This window comes from Astatotilapia calliptera, chromosome 12 (assembly GCF_964374335.1).
Source record: "Astatotilapia calliptera chromosome 12, fAstCal68.1, whole genome shotgun sequence".
Classification (NCBI taxonomy): domain Eukaryota; kingdom Metazoa; phylum Chordata; class Actinopteri; order Cichliformes; family Cichlidae; genus Astatotilapia; species Astatotilapia calliptera.
In genome coordinates this window covers 24127537-24146453 of record NC_137433.1, presented here as the reverse complement: position 1 = coordinate 24146453, position 18917 = coordinate 24127537, and the positions used below count along the sequence as shown (strand labels likewise).

At 40.4% G+C, this 18917-nt stretch overlaps 1 long non-coding RNA gene across 1 annotated transcript; it reads left to right on the top strand.

The window, feature by feature from the left end:
- The first annotated feature begins 1340 nt into the window (after positions 1 to 1340).
- Positions 1341 to 17393, top strand: LOC145432432 (uncharacterized). Its single transcript, XR_013912727.1, has 3 exons — positions 1341 to 1459; positions 16681 to 17135; positions 17219 to 17393. It is a non-coding gene; the product is annotated as an uncharacterized LOC145432432 (long non-coding RNA).
- The last annotated feature ends 1524 nt before the right edge of the window (positions 17394 to 18917 follow it).

Below are 18917 nucleotides of genomic sequence, written 5' to 3'. Positions count from 1 at the left end.
TGCTGCACCTCCATTCACCAGTCTATCAAACTCCTGAAGTTTGCAGATGACACCACCCTCATCAGGTTGAGAAGGTGATTGGCTGGAATCTTCCTTCCCTCCAACACCTCATTTGTGTGGAAAACATGGCAATAAATGCACTTCTGATTCTGACGTGCTTTTGTCTGCACCCTGTCCCAGGGGAACAGGTTACATCCTGTGGTTATGTAGAAGGAGAGTCGAGGTACACTGTGGACAGGTCACCAGTGTGTCACAAGCCTAACACAGTGAGACAGAAAACCGCCCGCACTCACATGCAATTTAGAATCACCTCTGCTGACCAACTGAAGGAACTGCAGCTTCAGGCACTTCTGCTCTGGCTTCAGTTTTCAGCCTGAGAAGTTGCTGCTTGTTGTCACACTGTCTTCTGTCTCCTGCTTTTGTTCTTATGTCTTTCCATTTCTGCATCACTTCTAAAAGACCTTTTGATTTAAGATGAAAAATTGTGAGACATGATGTACAGATAATGATGTCTCTCAAGGTTGTTGAGATAACGCCTAAAAATTTGCAATGCTTCTTGATTTCAGACAGCTGTGTGTCTAATCATGTTTCAAACTACTGCTTGTGGCCACTAATTATGCTGTCTGAAGTGACTCGTGACACGAGGAGATTCTGTCATCTGTGAACTAGATTTGTAATTAAGCTGCCGTTGGCTGAAATTGCTGTTGATTGACACCGCATGTTAAACAGTGTATTTCACTTTTAATGTCAAGGATAAAGACAGACTGCTGTGTTTGAATAATGTAAGAGGACCCTGGGTAACGTTTCCCTTCATTCATGTATTCATCCTACAACTTTGCTTCTGCTGCTTCCCGTTCCCTGTCCTCCATCGAACCCCTCACCTCTTCCTCTGAAGCCTGAGCACATCACACGAGTGGGGGATGTATTAAATCTGAAATCCTTCCACCTCAGTGCGATTGTGGAAATTGTGTATCCCTGCGGGAAGTAAATGCAGATTGAGGGATGGGTACATGGAACGAGGAGAAGTGAATGGAAGAAGAGATGAATTTAGTGAGGAAAGGTTGGATTGATTGGGTGGTATTTAGAAGATGGATGGAAGATGGTGAACACGAGGGAGAGAAGGAATGAAGGGATGGATGTGAGAGGAGGTGTGTGTGAGACGAATGAGCTGTCCGTTTGAAGATAAATCAGAGAGGCAGCGTAGTGAGGAGCTCTATAACTACACGCACACACACACATATACAAACAGATGCGTGTGTGCGCACGCTCATGTTTTGACTCACACACATGCAAACACAAATACACTGACTGACTTACTCCCTCGTGCACATTCTGCCCCACGGCGAGGTGGTAAAAGGCCACGGCTGATTGGATGCTGGAGGCTGATTTTGCCCCGAGTGGCAGAGCAGGGCATGTTGGGATGTTTGGATACAAATGCAGTCATCCGTGAAGGCATGAGGTAGGTCACCCCTCTTCTCTCTGTTTCTTTCGTCCTTCCGATTTTAACATCTCTTTCCTTCCTCACGTCCTCATTCTCTTGTTTCTTTCTCCGTCTTTGTTACGTTTCACACATTTCACCACTGGGCTTTTCAATGACGCCCTCTGTTCCCATCTATCCATCTTTCATACAGAGTGCTTTCTCTCTGGGTAATAACTGCAGCTCTCACGGCTCCTCAATTTTTCCCACTATTGTTCTCCTTTGTCTGGCCTTATCCATTTCCATCTGCCCTCCATATCCATATCTCTTATATATCTCCCCTGTTCTAGCTACTAGCTGCTCGCCCTCCATCTTTCCTTGCTTACAGCTCCCTAACGCATGCACGCACGCACACACGCACACACACACACACACACACACACACACACACACACACACACACACTGTATCCCTGCAGTGTAGTGTGCTAACAGAATAATTAGTCGTGCTTGATGTCTCTGACAGCTCTAATCCTTCTAAATGGCCACCACATGCCTCCCCTCATCTACTCATGGTTAGACACGCACACGCGCGCACACACACACACACGCACACGCGCGCACACACACACACACACACACACACACACACACACACACACACACTCTTGCTCTCTCATGGTTGTGGATACACACACATTCTTGCACCGCTTGTTAGAAACCAAAATCTCTTCCATCTGTGTTTAAAGCATTTTGGGATGCTGTTTGTTAAAGGTTTTCTTCTCTAATAGCTAATTCAACTGAAACAAAAAGTTGGATATGTTGGGCAAATGGTAGGAGCCACCCTCCTCAGGCTGGGAAGCAGACAGACTGCATAATGTTGAGTAAAATTTGGTCCTTTGTGGAAGGACGTCAGAGATGAGTGCAGATTACTTCAAAAGAAATTCCACCAGATTCCGAGATATTTTTTTCTTCGTTTGCAGCCAAAAGAACACACCTCTGATAGAAATCAAAAATGTCTAAGAGAAATCAAACACAACACTTCTTGATAAAAATCTAAAGACTTGATAAAATGTTATGTTAGAAAACCAAAGAAGGTGTTTGTAAAAGATTTACCAGCTCTAAAAGAAATTCAACCAGTATGATTATTTTCAAGTATTTATTGTGTTTTTCTTTTTCTTTGAATTTAAATGTTTTGTTTGCTGCACGTCTTTGCCATGAGTAAAGTCAAAGTTATTAAAACAACCCAGATAGGGGACAACATGGAGTCCAAAGTGCAGGGGATAAACAAATAATGGACTAAATCATGGACTGCTCCAAAAATTAAGAAGGATATTCCAACAAGAGGAGATGAGGAAACAGCAGAACTCCAAAAGAAGGGAATGGGAACAAACCCTGAGACAGACTGGCGACCTCTCGAGCAGCTATAGGGTTCAGCTCTCCAGCACTGTGATCTTGAATTAGATAGTGGTTAAGAAGATGAACGCTCGACACTAAAACGCAATGGACACAGAAAGGTGAGCATACAATCTAACAATGAGACACAACAATCGGAACAGTAAAGTGAAAACAGCACATCAGAAAAGTAACTAAAAAGAAATGACTAACAAGCAAATGTGAGAACAGAGATGAGGGCACAGTGGAGGATAGAAAAAACAGGGAAACACAAAAATGAGTAATTCATCATGAATTTTCTTTTATTTGTGGTATTTACCCCAAAATTCCTTGGTGCTGCAACAAGTGGTGCAAACAAAGAAGCACTTCAGAAAAGTTTATTTTAGTTTCTCTAAAAGAGCTCAGAAAGTGTTTGTTGAATGTGTTGAATGTTTTTGTGACTCTATTGAGAGTTTGTTTCTGTTTGGTACGCTTTGTGGGTGGTAAGAAGCTCACTTGGGACACAGGGATAAATGCTATCAAGGCAACACATCAACCCGTGATGCTTGGATTGCTCTGGGTTCCTCAAGGACACTGAACCTCCTCGAAATTGATTAGCTGTATGTGCTTCTGAATATTGTTTGCCTAAGTCTGCCAACGATGCCTCTGGCCCCAATGAACCAGTCAACATCATACTGGGAAACATATTAGCTAATTGTATTATTCCGCCGTAGTCGACTGTGTGTATCAGGCCGAGGGATGCAAACCAATGCTGTTACGTCAAAGGTGTAGCTGCATGTCTTAGTAACTCATAGGATTTCCTTTGGTGGGCCTTCACAGCTCACCAGATTGTGGTATTAGTGCCATACAGGGAGTTTCACACAGGATGTTAAATTCAGTCTGCTGGCTGGTGAACTGATAACGGTGACACCAACACCTCTCCAACCTCCTGCAGTCTTTAACCCCCAAACTGGACTGCTGTTTCTTTTTTTAGTGGTAATTACCACTAAAAAAAGAAACAGCAGACCAGTATCTTAAGATATCTACTATTTATCAAATAGATGTAGATAAGAGTACTTCTTGTTAGGACTCTAGATTCTCCTAAGCTGTTTTCACACATACTAGCTTGTCCCGAACATTATCTGATAGACTGGATGTCCAGAAAAGGTAATGGTAAAAACCAAAGAAGAGCATATCCGCATGGATACTTCATACCAACTGTCAAACATGGTGGTGGAGGGGTGATGATTTGGGCTTGTTTTGCAGCCACAGGGTGCCTCGCAGTCACTGAGGTGATGAACTCTTTATACCAAAGTATTCTACAGTTAAATGTGGCAGGAGCTGAAGAGAGCTGTGCATGAGCAAATGTCCACAAACCTTTAAGAATGTAAACAAGTGGGCCAAAATTTGTCCACAAGGATGTAAGAGACTGAAAAAAATCACAGAGGACATTATTGCAGAATGTAATGCTGTATTTTTTATTAATCTTATATATTTTTTACTCACTTCTTCCATTCCTGGTGATCTCTGGCCCACTTATCAACCAATCGGCATTCAACCAATACATTATTATTTTTACTGTTAGTATTATTATCATCACTACTGATGCTGCTACTACTAAGAATCAGAATAACTTTTCATGTTCCCGTGAGCAGATTAACCCACATTTGGTACTGAAGTTAACACAGGATTAAAATCAGGACTGTAACAGTGTGAGAGAGCTTTACTTGTGCACAAAGATACATATGTGAGTGTTTGTTTGCTGCTTCAAACACTTGTGGTGGTGGAGTTATCCAATCCCCTGTAGTTATTTATTGTCTGGGAGTATATTGTACTTATTTATCTATGCAGTTGTGACTATAAGCCTGAAGCCTGTAGAAGCCCTGTGTGTGTGTGTGTGTGTGTGTGTGTGTGTGTGTGTGTGTGTGTGTGCCCGCACACATGTGAGTAGGCTCATTCTTTGTTGTGGAACATGACAAGCATCATTACAGCGCTGAACTGAGTCAACATGGAATAAATACAAATAGCTGTGTTCACTCTGTTTCGCTCTACTACACAAACACACTCTAATGTGAATGTTGTTTGTGCCTGCATTAGTGCATATTTGTTTACTGTATTTGTGTGTGTGTGTGCACTCTCTTTGTATGGTGAACCTTGTATTGCCATGATAGGAAACTGAGACAGAGTCACAGGGGGTTTGCAGCGTTGTACTGCTCTTCTGAAAGATTTCCCCAGAGAAAACACCGATCAGCCAAAGAGAACCACAGGTAAGAAATGGAGACCCCCCCCCATCATGACATGCTAGGTAGACTGGTGAAGAGAAAAGTAAAAAGGAAGGAGGCAATAGTTCTATTGAGACTGAATGAACTCAATCAAAATGGAAAAGGGACAAAAAGAAATAAAAAAAGCAAAATACAAAAAAAAGAAGGAAAGGTGTGGTTTGGAAAGATGAAATGATTTGGCGAAGAACAGAGAGAATGAGAAAGGGTGTATAACAGAGCTCCCAAAGGAATTCCTACCAAAATCCTTATCCTCAGATGTTCACTGGTGCTATTTAAGTTGCACTACAGCTCCATCAGGTGTCCATCCCCATCCTGACTGGATGTGATACAGTAGAAAAACATCCTCAACCAGTCCCTTTTACAGCAACCACATTCGGTTTCACAGATTTAAATTTACTTTGTTGCTATAGTCATTTTATTTAAAGCACAGAGATTAGCATTTAATGCCTTATGTAGCTTTAGATATTTAGATTTCTAAATAGTGTATGTAGCATGTGCAGAAAGAACAGGAGCAAATAAACGAGACAAAAGTGTTTTGCAATATGTGTTGAAAGGTAAAGTTAAAGCTAACGAAGAGCGCCTTAAAACAAATAAGTCTTTGTAAGGTTAGAATTGAAATTATTTCATCAATAACACTTAGAAAGTCTACAATAACTCAGCTCTTGGTCTGCTTTGTAGCCTCCCAGTTGGATTTTCTTCCAGTACCTCTCCAGAGATTTGTCTGGATGGTATCACAGTCAGAAAACAAAACCAACTTCGTCCGAGCTCCACCTCTGTCCTGAAGTATGAGTCCACACTCCTTCCAGCCACCTGTATCTATGATCTCTTCACAAACCAAAGCTCATAATAGACAAAATCATGGATCCTGCCATTTTACTGACTTTTACATTTTACTTGAATTTCTTCCCTATCTTCTTACACATCAATTACTGCTCCTCCTCCTACATTTCTCCAGTGGTAGCAACAGCATCCTCTTGTGACTGCCAGGGCTTTATTAGTTATTCCTGGCACTACTGTTTACCGTGCAACTGCTAATGTTTCCGTGATTCTGACACTATTTGCTGCATCTATTTCTAGTTCTCTCTTAGCTTTTCAGCCCCACCTTTTGTTTGTTTTTTGTTTGTTTTTGCTTTTGTTTCTTCATCCTTATCGACCACTTCTTGCACATTAAACTCCGTTCTGCAAGGTGCATGAGCGCACAGCGAAGGCCAGAAGAGGGCCGGTTGGAAACTGAACTGAACTGGAACACTAGTGTCACGGTGCATGGCGGCCATAGCATCATGCTGTTACATGGAATAATGAAGAAGGAGGACTACCTCCAAATTCTTCAACTTCACCTCAAATCAACAGCTAAATGGTTGAAATGGTTGCAGTTTGTTAAGGGACATTTCACCAAATATTAGTGAAGCTGTATATATTTGAGCCTGTGGGCATTAGAGATAATCCAAAATAAATCCAATCTTGTGCACCCAAGTCTTATTTTTTAAAGTAATGCTGTACAATAATTCCACCTTGGAAGAAGAACAGTTCCCATAATTACTATGACATTCATGCCCATAATGAGTGTGAGCATGAAACCTTTGACCCAAGCTTTAGGTGAGGAAAGAAACATAGACTGACAGGTAAAGTGAAAACTTCACTGAGTCTCAACTCCCTCTGCACCATGACACAGGCTAATATTGATAGACCAACACAAGAACATGAATTGCTGTTGGGAATGGATAACGGTTCTGTTTGTATTAGTGTGCTGTCCATAATCTATTGACCAATCCAAGTTAAGTGGGTTTTTCTGTATGCAGGTGAACACTCCATGTGGAGACCAAAAAAGGAACTGAATTTGCTGAATTACAACCTGCAGCTAGGGTGCGACAAATATTTTGCATTTTTATTTTATTTATTAGCTTCTTAAGTTCATATTTGTAAACAATGCCTGGTGCATGGAATCAGTTACCACTTATCCAGATATTGTGGTTACACAGGAAGCCGAACAATGACTGTTGCCCACAGAGGCTAGCTTTTGTGTTGTGATTTTGTCCGCAGGCTAACAAAGCCCTGACAGAATGACTTGAGTTCATGATCCAATCTGATCAAAGCTTTCCGAGAATACCGTTCAGCCTTTTTATGTATACGGCTGCAGTTCAGCAGCTATGAAAATAGCAAACAGGAGCAAGTGTGAGTGAGAGATCTTATCAGTCAGCTGTTTAAATGGGTTTGCACAGTCAAATAATAAGTAAGCGAGCGCACACAGGTATGGTAATCCCTGAAGCAGCAACGTCAAGAAAAGACAAGCTAAACAAAGAGATGAGACATTTGACCAGCAGCACTCACAAAGAAACAGAAAGAGAAAAGGCTGAAGTCAGGGTTCAACGGTGGTTAAACAATTCACAAGACAAACATTTACGCAGTCAAACCATCTTCAAATACACTTTTTTTTTCTTCTTCTTTCTTTTTCAGGATACACAAAGGCAGTCATGCGTCTCTTCTGATGTTCCCTCGAGCACAGTGTTACAATCATCGTAATCAGTGACAGCAGCAGTTTTTAACTGAAAGGCGTTTGCGCACAGTCGCCTCAAAATGTAGCTTGTAACAAACTACTCATAGACAGTATGGATGGACAGGTAGCTTCCGGGTCGTCACATCCATGTTTTTTGCAAAAAGATGGCGATGGCCCAAATGCTCATCTCGAGGCTTCAAAATGGGACTTCAGAAACTAGTTGGTGTAGCTACGTCCATCTTTTATACCATCCATGGAACTACTTTAACTGTAACTCAACAAAAAGTTCACATGAACAAAAATAAAAGCGAGTGTTATAACTAAGGCTACAATGCAAAACTTTCACGGTGAAATAATGAAACATTTCGTGTGAGTAAGATTGAGTTCAGTTTACAAAAAAACCCCCAGTTTTTAAAAAAGGGCTAAAATGTGTACCAGCCACAGAGCAGTCCTTTGAGTCAGTCCTTGTTTCTGTGTGATCAGTGCAGCTGAAGGCAAATGTCACTGGATTGGTAGTTGCACAGTACTTTGCTAAAACAAATGTTTTCACTTGCATTGCTCTCTCCCTCTCAATTGCACACACTCTTTCTTTTTGTGCCTGTGTGTGTGTGTGTGTGTGTGTGTGTGTGTGTGTGTGTGTGTGTGTGTGTGTGTGTGTGTGTGTGTGTTTGAGGCCATTAACTCATCACATGTGTAAAGTGAACATGTGACCACACACACACCGTATGCCCCTCTGTGTCTCAGAGAGCTGCATGTGGAGATCAAACACTGGTTCTGTCATATGGTTTGCATTAGGTTCAGTCTTCATGTTTCATCATAAAACTTCAGTAAAGCCAGACGCACACACACACACAAACACACATATGCTCCCCGTGTCAGGGTGTTTGGTTTATGTGAGCAATGTTTGTTATGATGTGTGTCACACTATCGAGGGTGTTTTTTCATGTGTGTGCGCATGTGTGTATATAGTTTGGCACGACGGTGTGGTTATGTGTGTTGTGGTTAGTGTTGATGTGTGGTTGTGGTTCGGAACATTTTTTCCTAAACCACTGACCCATAAGCTATGAGAGGTTGTGGGCTAATGGGCCCACCCACAATCAGGAAATATATATACACACAGACACAGACACAGACACACACACACACACACACATCTGCATGAACACACAAATTCGATGTGTGAGACATTGGCTTTACACACATGAATGTCTCTCAGTGGGAATAAGCTCCCTGATTTGCAGCTTTGCTTCAGATACAGATGGGTTCACTTAATAATAAAAACAAATCATGTTCGGGATCAAATATTTACGCACAGGAGATGAAAAACACAATGTTATAACAAGAAAATAGTATATCCTATTACAATTTTTTTTCATTAAAAGGTTTGGTTTCAAAGTCAAAATAACATCTCCGACAATTCCTCCAGTTGGATGATTATACTGGTTGTTTGTTCCTACTGTCTCAACTGACCCATGGAAGCATTCCTGAAATTAGAAATAGGACGGTTTCCACATAAACGTCTGCTTTAGGAGGAAACTTACTTTCAAACAGGGGGAGCTTGAATAGGATGTAACAAAGAGCTGTTTCATTACTTGCTAGGAGGAATTTGCATTTTGTTTTAGGTAACGACGAACGCTTTTATGTGCATGTTTGCACTTTAAGAAACATGGTTATGAGAACCCTTCAATACTTAATGAGCTATTCCGTGGATGTTGGGCAGATGCTGTGAGATAAAGAGACAGTGTTAGCCACAAATGCAATTGATTATCATTTGGTTAGGAATAGTGTGGGTAAAAGCATTTGTGCAAATATTTTGAATATGAGTGATGATTTTAGTGAATTTATGACATAATAAACACTCACCTGTGTTCAGGCAAATGTGTCCTTGGGGGTCTGAACACTAGTTAAAGGTTCTGGGACAGGTAAAGGATAACATTTGGTGGGTGGGGGGTGAGTTAATTGGGTGATTTAGGTTCTATTTGGGGATTTATAGGGTCATAGAGCTTTAATGCAAGTATAGGGTTTATGGATGCTTTTGCGTGATAGTTTTAATGACAGATTATGATGTACATATGGTTATATGGCTTATCTGACTATGATAAGCAGTGTTGGTCAAGTTACTTGAAAAAAGTAATCAGTAACTAATTACTGATTACTTCCCCCAAAAAGTAATCCCGTTACTTTACTGATTACTTATTTTCAAAAGTAATTAATTACTTAGTTACTTTTTAAAAACACGATTTACAACCTGAATAGGTGATAAAGCGATAGATCTTTCAGCCCAATTCTACTTTTTCTGCATAATCCATCATACAAAATGTAATCAAATGGAAAGGTCCCTTTTTAAAACTTGTTTTATTAGTTTGAATTTTTAACTTTATGCATCAAGCAAAAATTTGATTATATGCAACATTCTCTGAAATTTGTTTAATATTTAAACCTATATTTTCTGCACATTCCAGCACATAATTATTATTTTTTTGTGTGTGTTTACACTCAGTCTTTCAAATAGATGGAAGTAAAACACAGCAGAAAATAAATAAAATCAAAGACTAGCGGTCCTTTGGCTCTATTTTCACCTGTAAAGCAGGAGTAGGGTTTACCCTGGTGCAGGAGAGCCGCAGCGGTCAGTGGAAGAATCCGCGAGTTTCTCTGAGTTTTCCCATTACGTGGTAGCGCACTTGGTGCTTGCTTGGAAGTTTAGGTTTTTTTTTTTCGCTGTTAAAAGAAGTTTTCTTCCCACGCACAACGGACGTTAATGTTTTTGTCACATTTTATGGAATCAAACTCAAAATAAGGTCAGTACTTCCACGCTTTAAACGCTGCATGCTCATACTCTCTCCCGCACTGATATATGATCCACTGTTGATCTGCACACAGCTGTTGTCACAAACATCGCACTTGCTTAAATCACTGTCATGAGACATTCTCGCAAAAAAATCACGTTTTTAGTAACGCAGTAATGCAGCGTTCCTACGGTAAAGCAACGGTAATCTAATTACTGTTTTTGCAATAGTAATCCCTTACTTTACTCGTTACTTGAAAAAAGTAATCGGCATCTCTGCAAATACTGAAAAAGCCAACACACTTGAGCGTAAATTGACAGAAGCAGAGACACGAATAGCGGAAGCGGAGAAATTAAAGGCAGCCATGAAAGATGCTTTAATCAAAGTTATGGAAAACTACAAATCTATACAAAGAAAGATGACGGATTTGGAAGGACGATCCAGGAGGAATAATATTCGACTTTACGGAGTCCCGGAAGGAGTAGAAGGTGAATCGATGCCACAGTTCGTGGAAGATTTATTGAAAAAAGCTCTTTCATTGCCACAGGATATGAGACTACGGATACAACGAGCCCATAGAGCCTTGACGGGAAAACCGGGTCAGAACGCACTGCCCAGGTCAATAATAATAAATTTTCAGGAATATATATGTAAGGAGGACATCTTGAAAAGAGCCTGGGCTGGCAAAGTGGAGTATGAAGGTCAGCATATATTATTTGACCATGATTATGCCACAGAGGTGGCCCAGAAACGTCGGGAATATGGGAACATCAAAAGGGCATTGAAAGAAAAAGGCGTCAGATTCCAAACACCGCTTGATAAAATTCGTATCCATTGGGATACGGGTGTACGAACCTACGGCAGCGCAAGGGAGGCTGCGCTTGAGCTGAGAAAGAGAGGATACACTGTGCAGCTGCCAGGAGCAGATTCAACGGATTTGGGACCGGAGATGGAGCATCTTTCACGAGCAATACTGTGGCAGTGAATCGACACAGTAAGAGGATAATACAAGCTGCTCTCAAGACATGAAGATCTCATCTATGTCACTCAAGGTATCGATTATTTTTCCCACGGGGTTATTTAACTTTAGAACTGTGAGTCCTCAATTATTCTCTACCCGGGGTTTCCCCCTTTCCCCCCCCCCTTTTTTTTTTCTTTCTTCCTTCCTCTTCAGAGAGTGACAATCTATTCCTAAGTGTGAGAACAACGATCAAAAAAGAGCACCTTACTGAATAGTTTAATACAAAATAGACTTCGCTGTGACTCTAAATATCGCTGCCAGAGATCGTTGGACTTTTGGATGTGTGAAACATTATGTATCACCGCCAAGGAGGGGCCCTCTGTGAAGAGACTTTCTCCTCAGCCTGCCAACGGGGATTCGGGGTGGGAAGCGTTCACCCCAACGTGGAAGTCGGGTGTTATAGGGTTTGTTTGTTTTTTCTTTTACTTATTTTGCACTGTTGTAATGGTATATGGTGGTTGGCCAAATGTCAAGGCCACAATTTTTTGTTGTCTGGAGAATTACGATCTACAATCGCGTGGATTATATGCCTTTTAATAATATAAAACTGGTGTCACTGAATGTGAATGGTCTGAATAACCCAATCAAAAGAAGTAAAGTGGTAACAAAACTCAAAAAAGAAAAGGCACAGGTAATATTCTTGCAGGAGACTCACCTGCCCCAACAGGAACATGAAAAATTGAAAAGATTTGGTTATCAAAACCGGCAGCTGCAGACCTTGAGACAATTAAAAATTTTCTTGACCCGCTGGATCTGCCCTCCATAGGAGATACCCAAAACAAGTTACTGATTTCACAGATTACGGATAAGGAACTAGATACAGTTATTGCCGAACAGAAAACAAATAAAGCCCCAGGAAGCGATGGCTTTCAGGCTGAATTTTACAAAGTTTTCAAAGAAGAACTCAAGCCACTTCTTCTATATTGCTTCAACTGGACTCTGAATCAGGAATAGCTCCACCATCATGGGGAGAAGCTATTATAACAATTTTACCCAAAGAAGGAAAAAAACAAAGAATATTGCAAGAATTATAGACCCATTTCCCTCCTAAATAACGACTATAAATTGTACGCTTCGATCATTAGCAAAAGACTTCAAAAATTTGTACCAGATCTGATAGAAGTGGATCAAACTGGATTCATCAAGGGACGTCAGGCACAGGACAATATAAGGAGTCCTTCACATTATTGACAATGCAGAAAAAACTAATATCGGTACTGTGTTAATTAGCTTAGATCAAGAAAAGGCATTTGATAGCGTAAGCTGGCTCTTCCTATTTGGAGTATTGGAAAAATTTGGGTTTAAGGACAGCTCAATACAATGTATAAGGACAATCTATAATCAACCTACAGCTAGAATCAAGGTGAATGGTAGTCTGACAGATAGAATTCGGCTATATAGAGGTACAAAACAGGGCTGTGTCTTGTCACCAATTCTTTTTGCCTTATACGTTGAGCCACTAGCACAAGCAGTGCGACAACATTCAAAGTTGGAGGGGGTATCCCTTGCTGGACAAAAACACCTTATTGGATTGTTTGCTGATGACGTTATTATTTTTCTACGAAACCCTGACAAGTGCTTCCCAATTTTGATGCAACTATTCCATACCTTTGAATACTTATCAGGCTATAAAATTAATGTATCCAAAACACAAATTCTATCATTCAATTATATACCCTCCCAAAAGATCAGAGACGAATACAAATTAAATTGGCACTCGAACAACATGAAATATTTGGGCGTAACCTTAACAAAATCATTATCAGATATGGCGGACATAAACTACAATCAGGTGGAGGGCAACATTAGAAAAGATCTAGAACGGTGGTCGGCAACACCTACAAACTTTTACTCAAGAATCCAAATAATAAAGATGAATGTTCTCCCAAGACTGTTATACATGTTTCAGTCACTCCCACTTCCTATATCTCAAAAAAAATTCAAAATATGGGACAAGATGATATCAAGGTTTATTTGGGGTGGGAAGAAGCCCAGAATAAGACTAACAACACTGCAACTCCCGAAGCGCAAGGGAGGGATGGCCTTGCCGAACCTAAGGGAATACTTCTATGCAGCCCAATTCAGACCACTTGTTGGTTGGTGTAGACCAGAACATGAGGCAAGATGGAAGGAAATTGAGAAAGAAATCGAGGGAAACAACATTCAAATTTTTATCTCTGACAAACATTTAATGACAAAGAATAAAAGTGGAATGAATCAAATTGTGAAATTTACATTAGACATATGGCACACAGTAATAGAAAAATGTCAGTTAAAAGAACAATTATTTATACTCAGATGCTTTAGACATGATAAAAATTTCAAGCCAGGACAATTGGACCAAACATTCAAACAGTGGGAACTAAAAGGGATTACAGCAGTTTGTACCCTTATGAAAAACGGAAGACTAATGAGTTTCCAACAACTAAAAAACAAATACAAATTGGAAAATAGAGATTTCTTTAGATATTTGCAAGTTAGGGACTACTGCGCAAAACAAATAAAATCTGACTGGCTTAGGAAACCACTGGGGATTGTCGAAAAAGTAAAAGATTGCTATGAACATAAACAATTTAAAACTATTTCCACCTTCTATAGGTCATTAGAAGAAAATAGACAAGATTCAACACTCTATATTAAAAAGAAATGGGAAGTTGAACTGACCATAAAAATAACAGAGAAAGAATGGCTCAATATGTGTGAATTGCAACACAGTACAACTAATTCGCCGTTTTGACACGTTTTTTCATTACGCCCAAAATAAAAAGCAAACTGACCTCAAGTTTACAAAATTGTTGGAGATTGTGTGGAGAAATAGAAGCGGATCATTCTCATGTATTCTGGAAGTGCATTAAAATTAAAAAGTATTGGGAAGACTTAAAAATGAATATGGATAATATTTTGAGTTATACACTCCCAAATACTTGCCAAGTGATGTATCTAGGAAACATAAAAGAACACATACAAAAAGAGGACGTGTATTTAGTCAAAATAATTCCGGCCGCAACAAAAAAAGCAATTACAAAGAAGTGGTTACACCCAGATCCTCCCACCCAGCGGGATTGGATCAGTATTGTAGAGGATATCTCAGAGATGGAAAAAATAACACTCAACATTAGACTGATGGGAGGTAAATACGACAGACTATGGAGGAAGTGGAAAACATTCAGAAGTGACACAAATGAAATAACATAATAGGTTTTCTTTTTTTTTCTGCAACGTGATAAATGGAAAAAGATATGTAAACTCCAGACTCTATGTTCGTTTATATGTATGTTTGTTTGTTATTTTCTTTATTGTATGTCCACAATGTTAACATAACTTAATAAAAATCAAAGTAAAAAAGAAAAAAAAGAAAAGAAAAAAGTAATCGGATTACAGTAACGCGTTACAAGTAACGCGTTATTGCCCATCTCTGATGATAAGTATGAGATACACCCCTGGCATGTTATGAGCAAAGTATGGCTCATCAGCAGCAGGATATAAAAAGCTGTCAACTACCCAGTTAGTGTATTTGCTGTTGGTATAGGCCACTAGTGCTTCACGGGTCTGCCACATTAAGCTTCGTGAATTACAGCATTGATAAACAAGCTTGTAAAAATTGAGCTTTAATCGCTAGATTTCCAAGGTGCCAAACTTTGCTTGATCTGCAAGTTAATTTCTCTCATTTCTAGTATAAAGATTTCTCTGGATCTCAGAATTTTAGCTTTTCCATTACATAAATACTATATCACTGACAATGTTCATTCATTGTTTGATGCTTGGTCATTCGGATTTATACAAAATTTTCAGGTTAACCATATTTATAAAGATATCGGTCTTTTTTTTAAAAACATATCCATAGATGCTGATTTTTATTTTCAGTTTGAAAGATCGTCTGTATGTAGAGCTCATCATCAATATCACCGACAGTCATCATCACTTTTGCTGTTTTTGTCTGCAAATATTAGAGGAGTAAAAAACAAAAAAAGGACTTTATTATGGGAAAACTGTTTTCCCTAGTCTTAACAAAGCACTAATCTAACCACTGATCTTTTGTAACCATGATTTTTCAAGAGTGTTAGAAAAAACACTGACAGAGAAAACACTGGTTTTATAGTGCGTGCATGACTTGCATTGCTGTAAAAGTACGATTAGGATGCAGGTCAGGCTGGTTGAGTTTTAAAGACAGATCTTACTTTATAAAAGCTTTTCTAGCTGGGTTGTTAAAACGTTGATCCTGAATACTCCACAGAAACATCCCGAGCCTTATAATTTTGAGCTCACAATTTGTCAGTGTTGTTTCTCAGGCGTTCAGTTGTCTGAGAAACAACTTTCTTCTCGGAACTCCTTCGGTTGTGGAAAAGCAATTTCACTGATGTGGGGTTTAAACTTGGCACCGCTGGTGTCACATGCATCATTGCAAACCACTCGACCATACAACCCCTCTAAAGTGCTTCTAGCGATGAGTTTGTGGGCTCTGAATTGAGGGTTTCTCAAAATTTCATCAAGAGTTTTACAAAACAAGAGTTGCTTCTTATTTTTCTAGTGTGCAGTGAATGTTCAGGGGATAAAGTTTATATATTTACTTTTAGGCCAAGAAAGTCAGTAGCACATTGTCATGCTGCCTCACAATCTGCATATGAATGTAGTCGCTCTGCCTTTCATTATTTCCTTAGTCGCCCAGGAGCGTTTAGCACGCACGCGCGCACACACACACACACACACAGGACCCCACTTAGTGCGTCAGATGTTTTCTCTGCCACTGCGCTGCTTTGTTTTCAACCTGGAAAATCCCCTTTTAACGAACGCAAGTGCAGCAGTCTCTCTCTCTTGCACACACACACACACGCACACACACACAAGCTGCAGGAGGTAATATGAAGGAAACTATTAGTTACAACTCGACTCCTCTTGGATTGCATTTAATTAGACTTTTTTGGCCCTTGTTTTGCTGTCATCATTTGCCTACAGTCACTCTGACCAAGAGAGAACCATTACTATTGTCCAAGACCTTAACTATCACTCGTAAAAGCCAGGGTGCCAAGATTTTTCTTACATTTGAATGACACAAGCACCAGATAGATAGATAGACACACACAATAGTAACAGTGCACCTTTATACACCATTCAAAATATTTAATCATAATCTGTGTGTATGTGCATAAATAATTTCTATTGAGCCGTGCAGTAGATTTTGTTAGTGTTCAGGCTGTGATCAGCTGAGCTGCTGCTCTGAGGTTTACTGCTTTTTCTGACACAACTGAATTTAACAACATTTTGATCCACTACACTGACAGTACACTGTTTATGCTGTCTTTTTTCTAGACTAGTGAGAGGCAACTCCAGGCCTCCCTTGAGTGCCGGTGTCCTGCAGGTTTTAGATGTGTCCTTGATCCAACACGGCTGATTCAAATTGTTAAATTATCTCCTCAACATGTCTTGAAGTTCTCCAGAGAAGAATCACCTGATTCAGGTGTGTTGACCCAGGGTGAGATCTAAAACCTGTCAGGGTCCTGGGTCTGAGCGACCCAGGATCCCTGAGCAGTTATGAATTATATTATTATTATTGTATGTATATTTGGTGTTGCTGTCTTTCTCCCTGTTTGCGTGTGTGTATATGTGTTTCAGCGGGCGCCTTCAGGCATGATGGGTGTGGCCCTGCTGACGGTCTGGCCACACCCGAAGCCACACACCTGCTGCTGATCAGGCCTCGTCAGGGGGAGCTACTTAAGAGAGTCTTGGAGCTCCCACCAACGTGGGATCATTCCGTGAGACTCCATGTCAGTCAGCCTGTTGAGCTGAGTTAGTGTGTGTATGCCCGCGGTTATATGTGTCCTGACGGCTGCGTCTATTGTGTCCCCAGGAGAAGTGTGGAGCGCCAGACGGCAGCCAGCACGAGGAGTGCTGAGACATGGGAGCGGAGAGCACTGAGACACGGACTGGTCACGGAGAGACATGACACTGGAGTCAGGGAGAGCACGGGGATTTATTGTTGTTTTGTTCCATCACTGTAAATAAACGCACTGCTTGTACATTGAGCACCGCGCCTGGGTCCTCCTTCCCCACCCCCCCCACGGTTTGCCATGCCAAACCGTGACAAAACCTGCAGGACACCGGCACTCGAGGCCTGGAGTTGCCCACCCTAGATGGTATAAAGAGTTGGTATGAAGATGGAATTCAGTCAATGAATCTAAGCTTCAGCTTAACTTCTAATTGATCCCTGCTATACTTAATGTACTTTACCCTGACCATGAAACCACAACCACTGTGCACCAGTCACACACACTTTAAATCCATCACCGTGCAGCAAACTAACCTGCTTATCCTGCACTAACCTGCAGATTATTTTCATGCAACATTTAAATAGCACAGCTACTCTACCTCAGTTTGTTTTGCAGCATGTTTCACAATATGAAAACAACGTATGTCCCAAGTACAGACCCAATGTCTCATTAATAAACACGAGGACTTACATGTAAGCTTTAAATTTCCATTTGATCAAATCTGACTGAGCAGTCCGTACTGTTAAATCTAGTAGTAATCTAGTAAAGTACAGATACCTGGAAATTCTACTTCCCACCTCTGTCTCACTTCATGAAGCTGAAGATGCTAAATGGTTAGTAAAATGTTACATCCACACAGGTAGAAGACGACATTTTCTGCTGATTGTATGAACTGACATCTTTACCAGTAAAAAGACATCATTTGTCAGTGTCTAGTGTCGTAATATCATACAGCTATGTTTAACATTGGGTTACATTTAGACACAAAGATGACGCGGCTGGGTTAGATCATGGCGTTGGATGATGTGACCACTCATGTAAGGAGACCATTATTGTTTTGGTTTTGGTCATAAACAAGTGAGGCTAGGGAACAATTATGGTTTGGCTGCTGGTCATTGGTCTCCACTGGTAACTTACTCTTTTCTACTATCCACATCAAAGTCCTCCTAAAGGTTCCTTTTTGCTGATGCTCCATTATTTTGTTTCCTTAATTTAAATGTCTTCACACACTTGCTGCTGTTTCGTTTTCATTAATCTTCCATTCCAGCCAACAAGAAGCAGTATTTTCAGTTTAGTACCCTGACACTTTTCAGCACTGCCTGCAGACTAGACGTGGTCATCAGTTCCTTGCACTGATCCTCAGTGATAAAAGCTGTTCTTTTTTTTGGTTATGAGCTGAATCTGGGAACCAAATCAAACTGCTTTTACACACCACTTAAAAGCTTGACTTTGCCTGCAGCCATTGAAAACAATGACTGTGTTTGTTTTTTATAGCATCTGATGCTGTTCAACACCCATGACCTTGAAAATAGGGGCACACAGTTAAAAAAACAACAACCAAGTCATCAGGATCCGATCGGTAACAGCAGACATACCAAAACACTTTGTGTTTTGGTAATGTGATACTGATAACACAGCGTGAATAATCAATGTCATGCTTTCATAATTGTCTTTCTCTACTTCCACGAATCCTCCGTCAGTGTGGCTCCATGTTGCTTTCATATGACAACACGATAGCTCTCAGGTCAGGGCACTACTTTATGAAGCATAGGGAAGTTG